We start from the raw sequence: 19,876 nt of genomic DNA on the forward strand, positions 1-19,876 counted from the left end.
AATAACACCATTCACCATGCAGGATTTTGAAATTGAGCCAGGCCCTGTCTGGGTTATAACGAGCCTCCTCCCCGACCATGAACGCTCCCCTGATGCCACCACCTGCAATGTACCCTTCGAGCGAATGTTTCACACACTCAAGGTTTAGTGCCCCCGATCTCAAGGTACTTGGAGAAGACCTGGGTGCAGGCGTTCGTACCTTCATCCATGTTCCCATCATCAATCCCCACACAATCCTTCAAGGCTTGCAATCATGTCGTTCAACACCCCCATTGGGGATTAATATATATTATTTTAATATGATAGTTTATTTATTAAATTTGACGATTAATACATCAAAAAGTATGAGTTTAGCAATCATAGAACAAGTTCAAAATATTTCCATTAAGCCAATGTTTATACATTCCTTTGAGCAGATGCTTGTCTTAATCATCTCTTATAGTCTTTCAACTAATTCTACAATGTTTCCAAAAATCTCTCAACTAAAAAAATTTGTATCTAAGTAATACTTCCAAGACATAACAATAACAACAAATATATAACAATTCATAACAATCATAATAATTCTAGGATATACCAAATGCACATTATTCTAAAATGTCTCTCTGTTATAGACAATTTTGTGCCTTACAGCAACAAGCATGAATTGTCAATAATCCAAGGGATCCAAAGTTCCCTAAACATGATGTTCCTACCCCTAGAGGAACAAGGTCAGCAAACCAACAGCTCTCAGATCAGTTCTCCACCTGAAAGCACTCAAAAACAAGCAATCCTGAAATCAAAGCAGGTGCTCCACTAGGCTTCTGCGCTGAAACACAACTGCTCCATGGTGTACCTGCGTTGCAAAGCAGGTAGAACAAAGCCCACCTGCGTTGGGCGAGTTTGGACATGTGGCACAGTGAGTCATTGCTTTGGAATCTTCCAAAAATGACACTTGGATCAGGTATTTCGCCTTGTGATGAGTCAGAGGCTTTGTTTCTCCAAGTGGAAGCAAGGTTCACCAAGTGGACTCAAGAACTGAAGATCAACTAAAGATTAACTGAAGAGAGAGAGGACACAAGGCAGCTACACATCAGTTGCAAGCTGACTCATCCTTTCTCAATTCATCTATATATTGAGCTCTCTCCTATGAGCTCACGAGGCTGGAATTTTGTGCAAAGTAATGATATGCTGTCGGTTTCATTCTTGAGTTATTGGGTGATTGTTTGAGAGAGGTGAAGAAGAGCAATTCTTTCTGCTGGGAGGTGTTGCTGGGTTGGAGCCTGCAATGGTTGTAATCCTCTCAGAACCTTTTCTTCTACATTAATAAAAGCTATTGAGGTTCTTCTATGTGCTCTTGTTTCAATTATTTATTGTGATGAATGCATGTTTGGTTTACACTAATCCATGAACCAGTTATGATTGCATGCCTCTTGTAGTTTCCTTCTTTGTTGTTTTGCAGGATCTCATTGTAGCTGGGCGAGCAGAAGGACAAAGAGCTAGGAGCAAGCGGCCAAAGAGAAGAGTTTGGATTCGACATTAAGCGCAAGGCAACGGTTAGTGCTTTCTCCATTCTCTTTTGCTTTCATAAAGAAGTAAACCTTCAGTAGTTTGTTTTACAGTTGTTGCTAAGGAACTGTCACCCTTAGAGTGGGTTAGGGTCATCCGAGTCGGATACTTTTCCCTACAACAAACTGGCGACTCCGCTGGGGATCGTATCCGTTTGATTGTGTTTGTAGTATCTTTGCTATTCATTTCCTGAACCAAAGAGTACCAAATCGAAAAGCTTTTGACTATATGAAAAGCGAAGTAGAGGGGCAGCTACTCTGGCTCATTTCTGAGCAAGTTCATGATTTGAAGAGCTGATCTACAAAGATCCTTGTAAGCTCTTAGTGATAGCTTTGCACCTTCTAAATCATCCCTTTGAGTGTGCTTGACTGAATGTCTCTGATTTGAGCAAAAACCGTGCATTTTTGAGAAAATTATGACCCGGAAACTGTGAAAACGCAACTCTCGTTTTCCAGAGCAGGTAGTACACAGGCTACCTGCTTTGCAACGCAGGTCCCGAAGGGGCTACCTGCGCTGAGAGCCAGTTTGGCTGTGCAGAGCCTGCGTTGGCCCAAATTTGCCTAGTGCATTTGGGGTTTCCTCCTTTCTCTTGCCTGTTTTCACTTAGATTTGCTGCTAAGTGTCAGTCTTGTACTTGTTTTGAAACCAATATTACTTGCCATCATTCCGCCTCTGTTATATAACGAAATTGTACTTGTTCTTTGTATTTCTTACTCATTTACAATTTCCCATAACGAAAAGTAAACTAGTCATGCTTTTGGCCTCTTAGATCTGAACCTGTGTTAGGCATTTTGCTGGTCTAAAGAGTTAGCTTGCTTGCTGTCCATAGCTGATTAGTCATTTTACTTTCGTTAGTATGGTTTGATTTCATGTATTTCCAGTGATTAAGCAAGTGAATCTTAAGGTGTCTTTTGATTGTTGGACAAACTTGTTTACTTTCGCTTTAAATCGAAATCAAAGTTATATAACCACTTTCTTTTTGTATCCATCCACATTAAGAAAGGGAAAAGAAAATACATGCATTGTGCATTTTGCATTTGAAAAAAGTTTGCATGATGATTTAGGAGAAAGTGCATTAGTTTGTGTTGTATGAACTGTGTGAAAAGAATTTGCCTTTCTTCTCCCTCAGTAGTTAAGATTTTCATCAGTCAAAAAGATTTGAAAAAGCTTGCTTCTCATCTTAGGCTGCATTTAGGAATTTGTCATATACATCTCGTGGTGAACCTTGAAAGGCAAACTTTAAAAAGATCAACTTAAAATATACTGAATGAACCTAACAACGCATTTGAAACATAACGCAAACATCTAGAGGTCTAGGTAGAGACGTGTTCCGGCGTCGTTAAACATAGTGACTATCGATCTCTACGAAGGTGGGTGATTCCTCCTGAGAGTCGGTAGCACTAATACGGACTTGTGCTCCCACGTACCGTCGCGTATATATTGGGAGACCCCTATAGGCAATTATCCTTTATCCATAGGAAGCCGTGTCGGCCGCCCTACTGATCGCGATGCAGTGAACACAGCATTCACAAAGATCGACCACCCGTACCGTAAAACGTATTCTGTGGTTTCGCGAAAGGTTTGGCACACCCTCTGCCTAGATCTCCAGAGCAGTTTCTTTTGGCCCTTTTCAAACTCTATAACTGAAAAGGTCCAACCGAGCATTTGTCACTTCGGGCTCGTTAAGACATCGAAGGCGACTAGAGTCATCTTTAGCTTTTTCTCGACTCTTAAAACATGAAAAAGCAAAGTTATGTTTAAAAGCGTCTAATAAAATTCATTCAAATCGGAAACACAAATTTTCCCCTTTATATTTTAGTTGATCGAGTAATCCACAATCGTGGAAGAAAGTCAATTGAATATCCGTCGTTCTCGGAGGCTTGCGAGTCAACCGTCTTTGTCTCCGGAATCGAAAACAATCCGGACAAAGCGAGCTCGTCGAACCAGTTCAAAATCTCCTTTAAAAGTTAGAACAAGCGTTCCAACAACATCTGAGATTCTGGTCACTCCAAACATTTCCGGAAACCCTGCCTCAATAGAAGAAGTTCAATCGCCACAGAGGGACAGTAATACTGATCCTAGTCTGGGGGCAAATACTTGTATGACTGAACCAGTTCCATCTGTAACCGGTCCAGAGAGTTTTGTTCCTCAAACATCCGTCGCGGTCGATACAACCCCTTCTTCGGCACCGGAAATCTTTTACGGACCTGACGGTCTTCCTCTTCCACCTGGTCTGATTGCGATAGAGGAAATTATAGAGGAACCGCAAGTATCCACTCCAATTCAATTTGGAGTAGGGGTCACTCTATTTCCTGCTACAACAGAAGTTTGTCCATCACCAGTGGAAGTTCCTGTAGAATCACTAGGTGATCAATTGGATAGACTAAAAATGACTGAACAACCGTCGACATCTAGGACTGTGTCGAATGACACGGCAACGGCAGAATTACCTGCTGTAAATCCAACAATGTTCGCCGGCATACCATCTGTCCCGACTAGCTCGCAGTCGCTAGAAGGAGTCCACCAAGAGACTATCTCGACAGTATGGTCTGTTCCTGTTTGTTCCGGAGTAATGTCTGGTAACTCTCATGGTGAGACTCATCAAATTGACCCTTTTGGGAATCTAATTAGGCCATCCAGTCCTCCAAGACAGGCAGTTGCCTTGAGTTCTGGGTTGCTACCGTATGGGGGGCAGTACCCATACGGGAGCTCTCAACCTTATTCAAGTTATGGCGGAATTGCAACGAGTAGTTGGGTACCTATGCTATCCCAGCCACCGAGAGTTGTATATTCTATGCAACAGTGTGTACCTGTGACGAACATCCCAACTACACCGGCTATTGTGACCGTGTCGCAAGTTCAAACAATGCCTGTTGTATGTCAACCTCAGATTGCTCAGGTTCTCATGCAACAACCCCTTGACCCTGCAACCCAACCACAATCACCTACTGGTGGGACAACACAAGTACAATTGGGTACAACTACCCCACATCTTGGTCCAATGGTTAGTGTAGCGCAACAACCCATGGTGTCGCAACCGTGGATAATGCAATACCAACAGCCACAATTCCAACAAGTGTACCAAGGTTCTGAACAACAAATATTTGTGAATACTGGACAACCATATATTCAAAATGGTCAAAATCAACCACTTTATAGTGGTCAAGTCCATCAACCGTATTCATCATACCAACATCAACTCCATTATGCTGGTATGCAAAGACCGACTGTTCAGGCGATTCCATCGTATCCTGGTTACGCTTCACCTAACTTGAACCAGCAGTTACCATTTGTGGCAACTTTAGAGTTGCCTGATTTACATCGGTTAACAAACGATCCAATTGCTTACGCCCCTTGGTGGCCAGTGATTCCGCACAAACTTCCATCCGACATTCCTAAATTCAATGGAAATCCAGGCGAAGACCCATCGAATCATGTGATGACATTTCATCTATGGTGTTCGTCGAACACTTTGAATGACGATTCGATAAGGCTTCGCCTCTTTCAGAGGACATTGACAGGTCCGGCGGCAAAATGGTATATAGAATTACCTAGAGCTTCGTTCGACAATTTTGGCTCCCTTGCCACAACATTCTTGACCCACTTTCAATTACCAATAAGGTACGAAACGGGAACAGAGATATTGACTAACTTCAAACAGACAACTGCAACTCATATATCAGATCATATACATGAGTGGCGACGTCGACGAAGAATGGTTAAAACATACGTTCCTGATCAGCTTTTAGCTGAGTGGTTTATAAAGTCATTACTTCCGGCTATAACGGAAGATGTAGCAAAGGGAGGAGTCGTAACAGAAGAGCAAGTTATCGCTCGTGCACAATACTTGGATTTAGTATATACTCAGTCCGGCACGCTCTATGACAAAATACCAGACGCCCCTAGACCAGAGTTTTCAATCCCTCCTCCTCCTAAATCGAACAGTGACTCTCATGCCAACGATGGCGTGATTGGCACGGCAAACACGAATCCGAAAAGGACCAATCAAAAGAAGGCCCGTAAGGATTCGAATCAAAATGCACATGAAGAAGTTCTTGCTTCGGAAGTAAATGCCGTATCGACAGATAAGGGCAAAGAAACCAATCAACCAGGAAGCAAGAAGAATCAAAACAAAGGGAGGAAGAATAAACAAGGTGGGTCATCCCCTAAGAAAAATTCTTCAAACCCTCCTGGGAATAGGAAACGGTTTCCGTGTCAAATATGCGATGACAAAGATCACAACACTAAGGATTGCCCATTCAAAGCTGAGCTAAAGAGGTTCTTTAAAAGTCCTCATGCCTCAACTGTGTCAAGTGATCAATTTCCTGACCCAGGTCAAAATCTGGTTGATAGTGGAAACGCTTCCCCGTCCCAAGTACTTATGTTGTCGATTTCGAAACAGCAAAATGATGCTTTGATTTCGACAAGGAGCAAAGATTATGGGAATCCACAGGTGTCGAGCGATAAAGGCACAGATCAACCTAGCAGTTCGACGACAACTTCGGCAGAAGTTGTACCCCCCATCACACATGAATTAACAATAAAACCACCAAAGGGAGTAGTACACAAGTCGACATTCAATCCTCGTGCCAGAGCGGCACAGCATTACAACATAGTAGAAGATTTGGCGCAATCGCCATCTGCTATGTCGACTCTTGAGGTATTACAGCATTGTCCATCCCAAAGGCAGGCATTGTTATCAGCAATTGGTGGGGTGGATCCTAAAGATTCCAATCTGGTATCCTTTGATCACAAAGGGTATGATCCTCAGTTGCCGGCTCAATTAGCTTTCCTCGTCCAAATGAAAGCCCTCAACAAAACAGTTCATAGAACGATTATTAATGAGGGAGCATCGACGTGTATTATGTCGATGAGTTGCTGGAAAACTTTAGGATCTCCAACCTTGTCGCGATCATCGACAACATTAAAAGCATTCGACGGGAGGATATATACCCCTTACGGTATCCTTAGTAACCTGAAGGTTGAACTAGGGGGCAAAACAGTAGAAATAGATGTTGAAGTCATCGATGGCAATCTTGACTATAACATCCTACTGGGAAGGCCATGGATTTATGCCATGCAAGCTGTTGTGTCGACTTATTTTAGGAAGATCGCATTCCCCTTTGAAGGAGGGATTACGGTCGTCGATCAACAAAACTTCCTCCCTAATGGTTCACAAGTTACAGGAAGCGTTCCCATGATCCATGGCAGCGACCGGTCAATTCAAGACATTGGAGTAGGTCTATTGAAAGACCCCACTATGATGGGAACTTTCGCGCTACCATCTCCTATTTGCATAGGAAATGTACCATTTGTAGCAACATGCAATATGGTATCCACCTTGAAAGTCACAGAAGGCAGAGTCGCTATGGATCATGCAATGGTTTTGCCACCAAGCCCCATTGAAATATTGTAGCAATCAATGTGTCATGCATGGGAGGCAAACCCAAATCAACGCTCGTCGAGCGTTTGGGTAGATAGATCTAGGGAATATGGTACCCCGTTAGATCCTTGGTTAAAAGTACATGGGACTGACGAAGGAATCTTACAATCAATGATGATTGAGGGGGCACCATGGAATGATCACCACCATCGTTCCCTTCTTCCAGAATACGAGGAAGATACTCAGAAAGATCTTTACCACCCTTCAGTCTTTGAATTCCTAACAAATACTGTAAACACGGTGGATTCCGAACGAAACTTATCAAATATCGAAGAGACTATAGCCATAAATATCTCAACAAAGCCTGATGTTGTAGAGAATATTCATGTTGGCAAAGGTTGTTCCCCTTCAGAACTGAAAATATATAACGCTCTCTTTCGTGAATTTAGAGATGTCTTTGCTTGGTCATATGATGAAATGCCAGGCATCGACTCGAGTATCGTTGAACATGAAATTAAAATGTATCCTGATGTCAAACCAGTAAGACAACGGCTTCGACAGGTGCACCCTAAGAAAGCCGCTGCCATTAAAGCAGAAGTTGAGAAACTTCTCCATGCTGGATTCATCTACCCGGTTCCTCTAACCGATTGGGTATCGAATATTGTCCCAGTTATGAAGAAACAAGGGACGATAAGAGTGTGCGTCGATTATAGGGATGTAAACCAAGCTTGTCCGAAGGACAACTACCCTACACCCTTCATCGACCAGATAATTGATGAATGCGCCGGATGTGAAATCTTTTCCTTTATGGATGGATTTTCCGGGTATAATCAAATAAATATCTGCCCACAGGACCAGTCGAAGACTGTATTTATATGTCCGTGGGGCATGTTCGCTTACCGAAAATTACCCTTTGGCTTGAAGAACGCAGGGGCAACTTTTCAGAGGGCTATGAATTACGCCTTCCATGACATCAAGAGCATTGTTCAACCATATCTCGACGATCTTCCGGCTCATTCGCGAAAGCGGACTGATCATCCGCAGCATTTAAGAGCGATATTTTTACGTTGCCGACACTACAAGATAAGACTCAATCCTCACAAATGTGTGTTTTGTGTCGGTTCTGGTCGTTTACTTGGCTTTGTAGTCTCTAAAGATGGGATTCGTCTCGACCCCTGTAAGGTTCAGGCAATCATTGATTTGCCTCCACCTTCGAATTTGCTTCAGATTCAGAAACTCCAAGGGAAAGCAAACTTTCTGAGGAGGTTCATTCCAAATTACGCAGAACTTGCTAAAGGTTATACACGTCTTTTGAAAAAAGATGTACCCTTCGATTGGGACCAGGTTGCGCAAGCTTCCTTTGACGCTTTGAAACAGTCCCTAGTAAAAGCATCATTAATGTACGCCCCAGATTATCTTAGGGATTTTAACCTGTATCTAGCTGCAGCAGATACAACCATTGCGATGGTTTTAGTACAAGAAGTCGATGGAGTTGAACATCCTGTATATTATTTAAGTAAAAACTTAAATGATACAGAAAGTAAATATTCTTACGTTGAAAAGCTAGCGCTCACTGCTGTTCAAGCGGTACAGAGATTTCGGCATTATATCCTCTTCAGGAAAACTACCATTCTGTCAGATTGCAACCCCATGACTTATATACTGTCGCGACAGTTGCTGGGGGGCAAATATTCCAAATGGATAGCAATCCTTCAAGAGTTTGATCTGGAATTTGTGAAATCCAAGTCAAAGAAAGCTCTAGTATTCGCAGAATTATTATGCGATCTCCGATCATCGTCCAACGACGAAACTTCCAAGGAGTCAATAGTGGACGAGACTTTATTTCTGATATCTGCAAGCGATGAATGGTATGGAGATATAATTATCTATCTCCAAACCCAAAAGTTTCGGCCTGACACCTCTCACTCCGAACAGAAACGTATACGATACCAAGCAAAAGACTACATGATCGTCGGCAATACTCTTTACCGTCGAGGTATCGATACCGTTCTGAGGAGGTGTCTCACCCATGAAGAAGCCGAAAAAGCCCTGAATGAGTGTCATTCAGGCGCGTGTGGGGGGCATCAATCAGGTTTCGCTACAGCCCAAAAGATATTAAGAGCAGGATATTTTTGGCCAACAATGTTCAAAGATTGCATAATCGCAGTCCGAAGTTGTCATTCCTGCCAAATCTTTGATAGCAAAACTAGAAGACCACCCGCACCGCTGCAACCAATAGTTGCGGTTGGGCCTTTCGCTAAATGGGGCATCGATTTCATGCAATGTAACCCCACCTCGACCGGGGGGCATGGGTATATTATAGTCGCAGTTGACTATTTTACCAAATGGGCCGAGGCGATGCCTACATTGGACAATACTGGTGAAACAGCTGCCCTATTCTTTTTCAATCATGTAGTCGCCAGGTTCGGTGTACCCCAGGCTATAGTTACAGATCATGGATCGCACTTCCGCAATCACATGATGGCCGAATTAGCTGCCAAACTAGGGCTATCTCACGACAGCTCTACTCCGTATTATCCACAAGCCAACGGACAAGTTGAAGCAATCAACAAGGTCCTGAAGCGTATGTTGCAGAGGATGATCGGAGTTCATAAAAGAAGATGGCACCTAATCCTGTATGCAGCCTTGTGGGCCTACCGAACCTCGGTAAGAAACGCGACCGGTTTCACACCTTTTCAATTGGTGTACGGTCTAGAAGCAGTCTTACCGATCCAGTGTGAAATTTCGTCGCTTAAACTCGCAATTGATCTCCTCCCCGGAACTTCGGAAGAAGAGGCTCGTTTCATGGAACTAATCCAATTGGATGAAACCCGTCATGATGCCGCTTTGGCTAACGAAGCCCATAAGAAACGAGTCAAGGCTCAGTCCGACAAGAATGTCAAACCCCGTGTCTTCTCAGAAGGTGATTTGGTCTTGCTTTATGACCAAGAATCCGATAAATTAGGAGCAGGTAAATTCAATTCCTTATGGGTGGGCCCCTATATTGTCAAAAGAGTATTGGCAAAAGGAGCCTACGAGTTAATAGATTACGACGGAATTCCACTGGCACAGCCCCGAAACGGGCTGTACCTCAAGCGTTACTATGCTTAAATAGTAACCCGCGTGCTTTTGTTATATTTTGTTTTCGCCAAAGTTCCTACTCTGGTTGAGTGATTCCCTTTTTGCATTCGTTGCAGATGTCAAACCTCATGGAGACATGTGTTGGATATGCCGACGGAGCAAGTCGTAGTTCGCGGAACCTGTCCTCCGCAGCATGGGCCATTTTTAATCCAAATGGCGAGTTAGTAAGTTTCAGAGGTGTATGTATTGGGCAATCAACGAATAATATCGCTGAATATAGCGCGTTGATAGAACTACTCTCTGATGCCATCGCACGAGGCATATGCCGACTAATTGTCAGGCTAGACTCACAGCTCGTAGTACTACAACTCAATGGTATATATTCTGTTCGTAATCCAGCTATTTATCGCATGTTCCTAAGAGTAAAGATCTTGGAAAGACGATTTGATTCAATTCAATATCAACATATTTCAAGAAATCTAAACACATTAACAGACTCATTGGCAAACTATGTGTTAGACAGACATTTGCAACATCTATAAAGGACACATCATAAAAAGTGTACATATGAATCATCCAAAGCAACCAGAATAAGACTCGAAAATCAAAATATATATATAAGCTGTTCATAAAGTTCATACATGATGTTCTGCAACCAAGACAAAATTGGTCATATGACCTAAAAACTCAAAATGCTAGGGGGCACCCTAGCCTAGTGATGCTCCTGATAGTAAGCCACAGTATGTGCGATCATACGCAGAAGACGGGTCCATCGTCTAGGTACACCGATAGTATGCTGCTGCATCGGTAAAGGTAACTCGTCAACCTGTACATCCGGAAGACCACGGGTAAGGTTCTCAACCTGCCCCTGCACAGCTGTAAGGGTCTCTGTGTCGCTAAGATCACGGATAATAACTCTCCGAGCAGGTTCCTCTGCCGGAACAGTAACAGGTGGCCTCGGACGAAATGCCGGACAAACAGGACCGACATCTGCAAGCGCACATGAGTTCAATTAAAGTCTTGAAAGAATAAAGCACAAGAACATTATGAATGAAAACAATGAACGGTAATATGGTTGAAGTTCTTACCAGTAGCATCCCACTGAGCACCGTCTGGCAGTACCATATCCGGATCGCCCCGGAAATCCATACCAACATATGGGTACTCGGAAAAAGCCATCTCCTGGCGATCGAACCACCTAAAGAAAGCAGCATTAAAAGAAATCTGGGATTGACCGGCATGCCTGGACATGTGATCGACCCATCGCTGCATACGTGGCTCGGTAGGAGAAGGCACTCCGAGATCAATGTACTGAGGTTGCATCAGAGGGATCTTCTCCAAGGCGAAGGCAGTCAGAATTGAACCAAAACCAAAGTTCTTCAGCTTCCCGTCCTTCACCTTGTTCAATTGATTTTTCATCTGACTAAGCACTGCATCACTCCAGTTGAAGATTTTCGGTTGGAGGCATTCCAAGGCGTGCTGCATGTGAGACCTGTTGGCAACATGTAAAGATGCGCTACCGGCCATCCTACCAACAGTATACAGAATGGACCTGAGAGGCCTACTAGTAACATCACGGATAACCACCTTGCCGTCTCTGCTCGGCTGGGACCCCTCCCTGCAATACTGGCGAACATAATCTCTCACGGAATCATTCCCCCGAACTGTACCTGATAAAGAAATGGGGGCACCCCGCCTTGACAGGCCAGTCAAGAAGTAAATATCTGTCACAGTCAATGGAATGGGTTTGTTCCTGATCTGGAATACTTGGTTAACAGGATCCCAAGCATCAAGTAAATACTGCAGTAGTGAAATCTGTGCTCTCATGCTAGAGATACGGAAAAACTTCAGTAAACCACAGTCTCGCAACGCGCCCACCGTAACAGGATCATGAAGGGCAATCATATCTTCTTCTTCGTGTTCTCGTTCTCGCCATGTTAGGGCCATCTTGCTCAAGAATCCCTGCAAAGCAAACAAGAGGATGAGTCAGCTCCTGAAATTGATGAAAAACTGGCGAAAATTTCATCAAAATCTGTGAAAAATTGTTGCTTTTATGCCCCAAAGCAGGTGCCCAGTGTACTACCTGCGTTGGAGGACAAGCTGCCTTCAAGCAGCTTGGATCCCAACGCAGGTTTCGAATGGGGTACCTGCGTTGATCAGGGGGCGCCCTGGCAAAACCCCAGAGGCTCAATAGAGCAGCAAAACAGGCATAAAACAGGAAAATGAAACCATGAAAATGAAGAGCTAAGGTTTAGCTCCTACCTGGTCCGAACGGCGCTGAAAATCGTCCGCAGAATCCTCCGGAATCAGCTGGTGAAAATCGAGGGGAAAGAGGCTCCTCCAAAGCTCCAACAAGCAAAATGCAAATGAAATGGTAAAATGAGAGGTAAAACCCTTTTTATTAGCTGTCTTACGTAATTCAAGGTAAATATTGTAAGTTAATCTCATTTTCAAGTAAATATTACCCATTTCTAACTAGTTTGTTGCAGCAAATGGAAAATGCAGTGCTATCAATGAAAAAGAGAAGCTAATTATGGTAAAGATCAAAAGTAAACCATATATCGAGCAGTTTTAGCAATGTTCATGCTCGTTAAAAAATAAACGCAAGAATCGAGCAGTTTTTGTGCGGAGTTCATGCTCGTTAAAAAATAAACATAAATTGTGAGCAATCTTTCTCTAACAGTTCAAGCTCACCCATAAAAAATGAACCGGTAAACAACCTTGAGAAATGTAACCTTTGAAAGCCATATTAAAAACCCTTGGTCGTGTTTATATGCCATCACCTCCATCCGTTCATTTGGCCAATCATTCACCTCCATATGTGTGTTTACCTATTTTGAGGAACAGCTGCGAAGAGTGATTTCACTTAGCCATCCTTGTGACACTGCCGTGATTGGAGAATTCCAACCTGTACCTGGAATCTGCTGCTAGCCCTGTTCATCACTCGTTCCTCAAAAGACGAGTCTTCTTTGAGCTCTTTTCACTGACTCGTAAAATATGAAAAGTTTGCCGAGTTTTGGCTTTCCAGCTCGTTAAAGCGACCAGAAGAGCTATCCCTCCTCTAGATTTTAATCTTTTTGGACCTGAGGGATTATTGCACAAAAAGATCGAGCGCTTGTTTTGTTCGGCTCATTAAAGCAATCGAAAACTCATCCCTTCTGTATTGTTTTATACTTTTTCGGACTTAAGGGATTAGAAGACGAAAAAGGAATTGTGGAGTTAACTTTTCGTATCTTTTCAGACTCTCTAAAAATGAAAAGGACCGAGTTTTCTTTGTCGTTAGACTCGTTAAAATGCTTAAATAGCGACAAACTTGTCTTTAGACGAGAACGAGTTTCCCTATCGCTAGGCTCGTTAAAACATAGCGATGGGCTTGCCCGAAGGGCAGGTTATAGAACAAGCATATGTTATCCTCCTCAAGCTTGACAAAAATAAAGAGGTACTGGTCAGCAATGACTGGGGAAAAATTGGGAGAACCTCACAGTATTAATGGTAGCAAGTCGCTCTTGAACATGACACTTTGTCCTCCGTACCGCATCGGGTTGGGTTGTTTCATTCACCGGTCGCAGAATCATGGTCCTCGCCACACCATCCACAATTGGGGTAATGCTACCAATCCATCACATCAGTGTCGTTACATGTTCAAGAGATGTGGTTCTGTAAAGAGTCAACCGTGTTCCACCCACTGCCATACATTATCCTTCATCCACTTCATGACCGCCACCCTGAATCATACATCACAGTTTGTTTTCACCTCATCACAATCACTAGCTCCGTTCCGTGTCACTGATGTGGGATTCATTAAGGCCCTCCTTTGACGGATCGCTCCTTGTCGACATCAGCTGATTATCCAAGGAGTTGATCTAGGAACACCCCCCTCAGTACTTTGAAGCTTGCATGCCTCAATGGCAAGTTTCTCACTTCCGGCGACAGGTATACATCAATGACCTTCGACCAGAAGATTTTGCATGGTCGTCGACGCCAAGTCCTTTATTCCCACCATGTAGATTGTACTGCCGTACCTTGAGGATCATCATCCTTATCGGTGATTCCTCTCGCGCTTGTTAAAGGTTTACATCATTGACCGGTAATCAAGCGATGTCTTTCCATGTTCGACTTCAAGAAATTCTCACATGGATCGACTTGTACATCGAGTGAAGATCGGAAGAGATTGAAGACCCCGGATCTAGTTTCATCCATCCGGGCTGCGATATATATTCAGGGCATAAAGACATTTGATATGTACATCATTGCAGTAGATGATCATCCTTTTCAAAGGATGATAAATTCGGCAGAGAATTATCAGTCTACAATCAGAAAAGGATGATAAATTCGGCAGAGAATTATCAGTCTACAATCAGACGATCGTCTGTTCTATGTACCAAAATGTATTTATAAAGCTGAGCATGGGAATGCCCGACTCAGCTAGATCATGAAAAATGTATGAAAAATAATGTATTGTATTGTATCTTATTACAGGACACTTCTCAGCAGATTGAATGAACTTCGGATCCTCTCAATAAAGCATTTCACCCGATAAACGACCTCATACTTTAGGGGGCATCTGTTATAGACAATTTTGTGCCTTACAGCAACAAGCATGAATTGTCAATAATCCAAGGGATCCAAAGTTCCCTAAACATGATGTTCCTACCCCTATAGGAACAAGGTCAGCAAACCAACAGCTCTCAGATCAGTTCTCCACCTGAAAGCACTCAAAAACAAGCAATCCTGAAATCAAAGCAGGTGCTCCACTAGGCTTCTGCGCTGAAACACAACTGCTCCATGGTGTACCTGCGTTGCAAAGCAGGTAGAACAAAGCCCACCTGCGTTGGGCGAGTTTGGACATGTGGCACAGTGAGTCATTGCTTTGGAATCTTCCAAAAATGACACTTGGATCAGGTATTTCGCCTTGTGATGAGTCAGAGGCTTTGTTTCTCCAAGTGGAAGCAAGGTTCACCAAGTGGACTCAAGAACTGAAGATCAACTAAAGATTAACTGAAGAGAGAGAGGACACAAGGCAGCTACACATCAGTTGCAAGCTGACTCATCCTTTCTCAATTCATCTATATATTGAGCTCTCTCCTATGAGCTCAGGAGGCTGGAATTTTGTGCAAAGTAATGATATGCTGTCAATTTCATTCTTGAGTTATTGGGTGATTGTTTGAGAGAGGTGAAGAAGAGCAATTCTTTCTGCTGGGAGGTGTTGCTGGGTTTGAGCCTGCAATGGTTGTAATCCTCTCAGAACCTTTTCTTCTACATTAATAAAAGCTATTGAGGTTCTTCTATGTGCTCTTGTTTCAATTATTTATTGTGATGACTGCATGTTTGGTTTACACTAATCCATGAACCAGTTATGATTGCATGCCTCTTGTAGTTTCCTTCTTTGTTGTTTTGCAGGATCTCATTGTAGCTGGGCGAGCAGAAGGACAAAGAGCTAGGAGCAAGCGGCCAAAGAGAAGAGTTTGGATTCGACATTAAGCGCAAGGCAACGGTTAGTGCTTTCTCCATTCTCTTTTTCTTTCATAAAGAAGTAAACCTTCAGTAGTTTGTTTTACAGTTGTTGCTAAGGAACTGTCACCCTTAGAGTGGGTTAGGGTCATCCGAGTCGGATACTTTTCCCTACAACACTCTCCCATAAATATCATTGGGAGAAATTACAAGATCACCTCTAAACTTGCAAAACATTCCTTTGGTAGTGCCTTGGTGAAGATATCTACAAGTTGATCCTTTATTCTGTAATACATGATCTTGATCACACCTTGCTGAATTAGATCTCAAACATCCTCTATTTTTTTTTTATCCTCTATTTCTGCTATACTTATGCAAATCCTCCAAAATTATTCTTAACCATACTACTTGACAAGATGAAATTACTATTGCTTTATATTTAACGTTTGTTGTGGAGAGAGAAATTGTAGGTTGTTTCTAAATACACCAAGAAATTACTACTGAATCCATGTTGAATGGATATCTTGAAGTTTATATCTTGTCATCCATGCACCCTACCCAATCTGAATCTATATAACCAATTAGCCTAGAATCCTCTATTGATCTACATACTAAGCCATAACCAATTGTACCATGCAATATCTCAAAATCCTTTTAGCTTCCTTCCAATGAAATTCCTTGGGTTCTAACATAAACATGGATACCATATTGACTGTAAAATTAATATATGGTCAAGTTGAAGTTATGTAGATCAAAATTCTAACCAACTGACAATAAATAGTAGAATAAACTATATTGGATCATCATGTTTGTATAACTTCATCTCAACTTCCAAAGGAGTCACAACTAGTTGCAGCTCAACATTTTGAATTTCTTTAGAATATCCCAAGTATACTTAGCTTGTAACATAAAAATACCATCTTTCTTCTATTATACTTCTATACCCAACAAACAATGCAACTCACCAAGGTATGTCATTTCAAATTTTGCAACTGTATGTGACTTAAACCTTTGAAACAATTTAGAATCGTTCCTTGTATAGATTATATAATTAAGATAACTGCAATAATAAGAATGCATTATCTTGATTGAAGTATATAAAGCCTTAGGTTCAGATGATCTCTTCTCTAAACCATAATCCTGAAAATACTTATTAATTTTTGAATATGAATCTCTTGGAGCTTGCTTAGCCCATACAATTCTTTCTTTAACATATATACACAATCTACTTTTCTTGAAATATCAAAACCTTTAGGTTATTGTACATTGACTTATTCGTCTACATAAGCATTCAAGAATTCCAATTTAACATCCATATGATAAATTACAAGAATCATCCCGGTTATATCCATCTTGGCAACTAGAGTAAATGTCTCTGTATACTCAATCCCTTGTTTTTGAACACATTCTTTTACGACTAAAAGGGATTTATACTTATCAATTGAACCATATAATTTATACCTAGTTTTATACACCCATTTTGTACCAATTACATCTTTTAATTTGGTAATTTGATCAAATTCCCAGTATCATTAAACCATTGAATTATGTTTACATGGCTTCAACTCATTCAATCTTCATTGATGCCTCTGCATAATTATCTGGATCATTCATATTCATTACAATAGCCATCAATGCAAATTTTACAGTTGAACTTTATGATTTGGTAATTCTTTTATAAATTTTCCTATCATCATTTGCCTTTGGATTCATTACCAATCTCTACTTTATTTTTATTTGATTCTACATGTACATATTTTGACAGATATAGTCCTTTTCGCCAAAGACAACACCTTGAATTATTATGATTTGTCTTGCCTAAGGATCAAATAACATGCAACTCTTTGTTTTAATACTATATCTGATAAAGATACACTTTACACTTTTATCATCCAACTTTTTCCTCTTTTCCTCCAGCACATGTGCATATGGTGTGCATTAAAATACTGTAATATATGCAACACTAGGCTTGTATCCTAACTAATCTTCTTCCGGAGTCAAATTCAACACTATTATTGTACGACATCTATTGAGACTATACATTGTCATGTGTATTTCTCCAACCCAAAATTCATTTCCAAGAGACTGAGTTTTAACATGCTTTGAGCCATTTCTACTATGGCTATGTTTTTTTCTTTTAGTGACTTCATTTTGTTTGTTAGAAATTAATTAACAGAGAAGTGGAACACATAAAATATTGCAGAAACCTAAATGTAGAAACACATAAAACAAGAGAGACATAGATATATGTGGTTCACCTAATTTGGGCTTCGTCCACAAAGAGACAATCAGTCATTCCTTTTATATTCTCTAGCAAAATGAAGAGATAAAACCTATAATAAATATGTTTTAATTTCCTCTTCACTCTTGCATAATATCCTCTCTCTTTTTGACACAGAATAATAATACACAACCGCAATAAAATTCCATTATATAAACCGAGGTTTTCCTTCTAGGGTGAAAAACCCTAAATTAACAAAACTTCTACCGTCAGATCATTCGCCTAATGAACGACCCATATTGACTATGAAATTACAATATTTTACAAGGAAAATTTTCATATATTTTTTTCTTCAATGGCACTTCCCCCAAACCTCAGCTAAGGGGAGCTCCAAATAACTATAGTTGTCCCCCTCCCCCCCACCCCGGACCCTCCAGACAACAATAATGGGGGGGCAAATCCCCCACACCCCCCAACTGGGGACTAGGATCTAAATGTGGTTGAAACAAGACCTCTAAATCAAGAAGATAATTAGACTCCACACCCAACATTGTTAAGGACAATATGAATTTGTAAACTCTTCCTTTATTTTATTTCTTCTATAATATTTGAAAAAATCATTTTATTTATATTTTCCTCCATTATTTGTTCTTAGGGTAAGAATATTCAAACCACTTAACTTTTATAAATAAGAAAACACTTCATATTTCTCCTACAAAAAATACACCCAAGTCTTCCTCAAATAATCATTAGTGAAAGTAAGAAAATAACTTGCCTTTCCAAAAGACTGATTATCTCCATTGGACCACACAAAATTGAGTGTGTCAATGCTAAATGTTCTCTAGCCTTCCATGTTTGTTTTTTAGAAACTTTCTTTGTGTTGTTTCCTAAATATACAATCTTCATATACTTCATCATCTACTGGAATATCAGGAAGACCATTTACCATATTATGCTTCATTTAAATAGAGGTAAATGAAAGTAATTATAAAATGTTGGTTTCACTTAAATAGTTAGTTTGGTTTAAAATAATTGATGATGGAAAATTCCCATGGGGTGAAACTCAATTGGCGATGGCCTTGTTATGAAGTATTGTGTAAAATATGGCATTCAAAGTTCAAATTGTCGTGGGTTAGACCAACAAAAAATAAAATAAAATTGATGATGGAAAATAAAAGATGTTCACTCCATTTAAATAAATACTTTTGATTAAAATAATTTATGATGGAAAATAGAAGACTGGCTCCACTTTAACCCTCAAATAGTAAAAAAATAGTAAGAAGGGTCGAAGGAAGGAATGTTCAATATTTTTTTATAAAGAGTGCAAATAGGAAGAAAACAAGAAATAATGTGAAAATTTCATATATTTTTGGTTGAAATGGTTGGAAGAAGAAAGAAAAGAGATAATTGTGTAAGTGTATGCTTTTTTTGGTTGATAGTACATTGTGTTATCTATTTTAATGTGTTTATCCAACTCATTTTATATTTAAAACTTGACATTGAATCGTAGACGAAACAATACTAGAGAATTGGGTTCAAATGGCATTGCTCAATATATGATAGGCTTAGGCCATTGTAAAAATAGTAGGATGTTAAAAATATACAACAGAGAGTCCCTAGCCACCTATTAAAGTTAGAGAGGCCAAAGATCTCCTTGATTTTTTCAAAAGCTAAAACCGACTATCATGATGCAATGAAATGTATATATCGCTGATAAGACAATTTCATTTATAGCCTCCTTTATGAAAGTTATTTATGTTGCATGGAAAAAGAGAAGATTTATTCATTTAGGTAATGTACCCCAATTTTAATTTCCTTACATTCATTTCTTTGCTTGAATTTTTAATTTATTTGAAGATTTTCTTCCAATTTTGTTTACTCATAAACCCTTTTTTCTTGAATTGTAATGTCTATCAATGTTGGGAAGGAACTTTAGATCTTGGTGATGAAAAAATGGTGAAAGAGTAAAAAAAAGTCCTTGAATTTTCAACCCCTAATGTTATAAGACTATATCAATCAAAACATGTAAAGGTATGGTCCTTATAGAAATAACATTCTTTTAGGATACTTTAGAGAATACATGTTTTTAAGATTCTACAATCTATCTCGTAGGGTAAATGCTTAGAGAATACTTATTTTTATTTTGTAGGTCATTTACAGAGTATATGTTGATTTTACAATTTATAAACTAC

This window comes from Pinus tabuliformis, chromosome 5_2 (assembly GCF_031772625.1).
Source record: "Pinus tabuliformis cultivar Carrire ecotype Pingquan chromosome 5_2, CPIR1, whole genome shotgun sequence".
Taxonomy (NCBI): Eukaryota; Viridiplantae; Streptophyta; class Pinopsida; order Pinales; family Pinaceae; genus Pinus; species Pinus tabuliformis.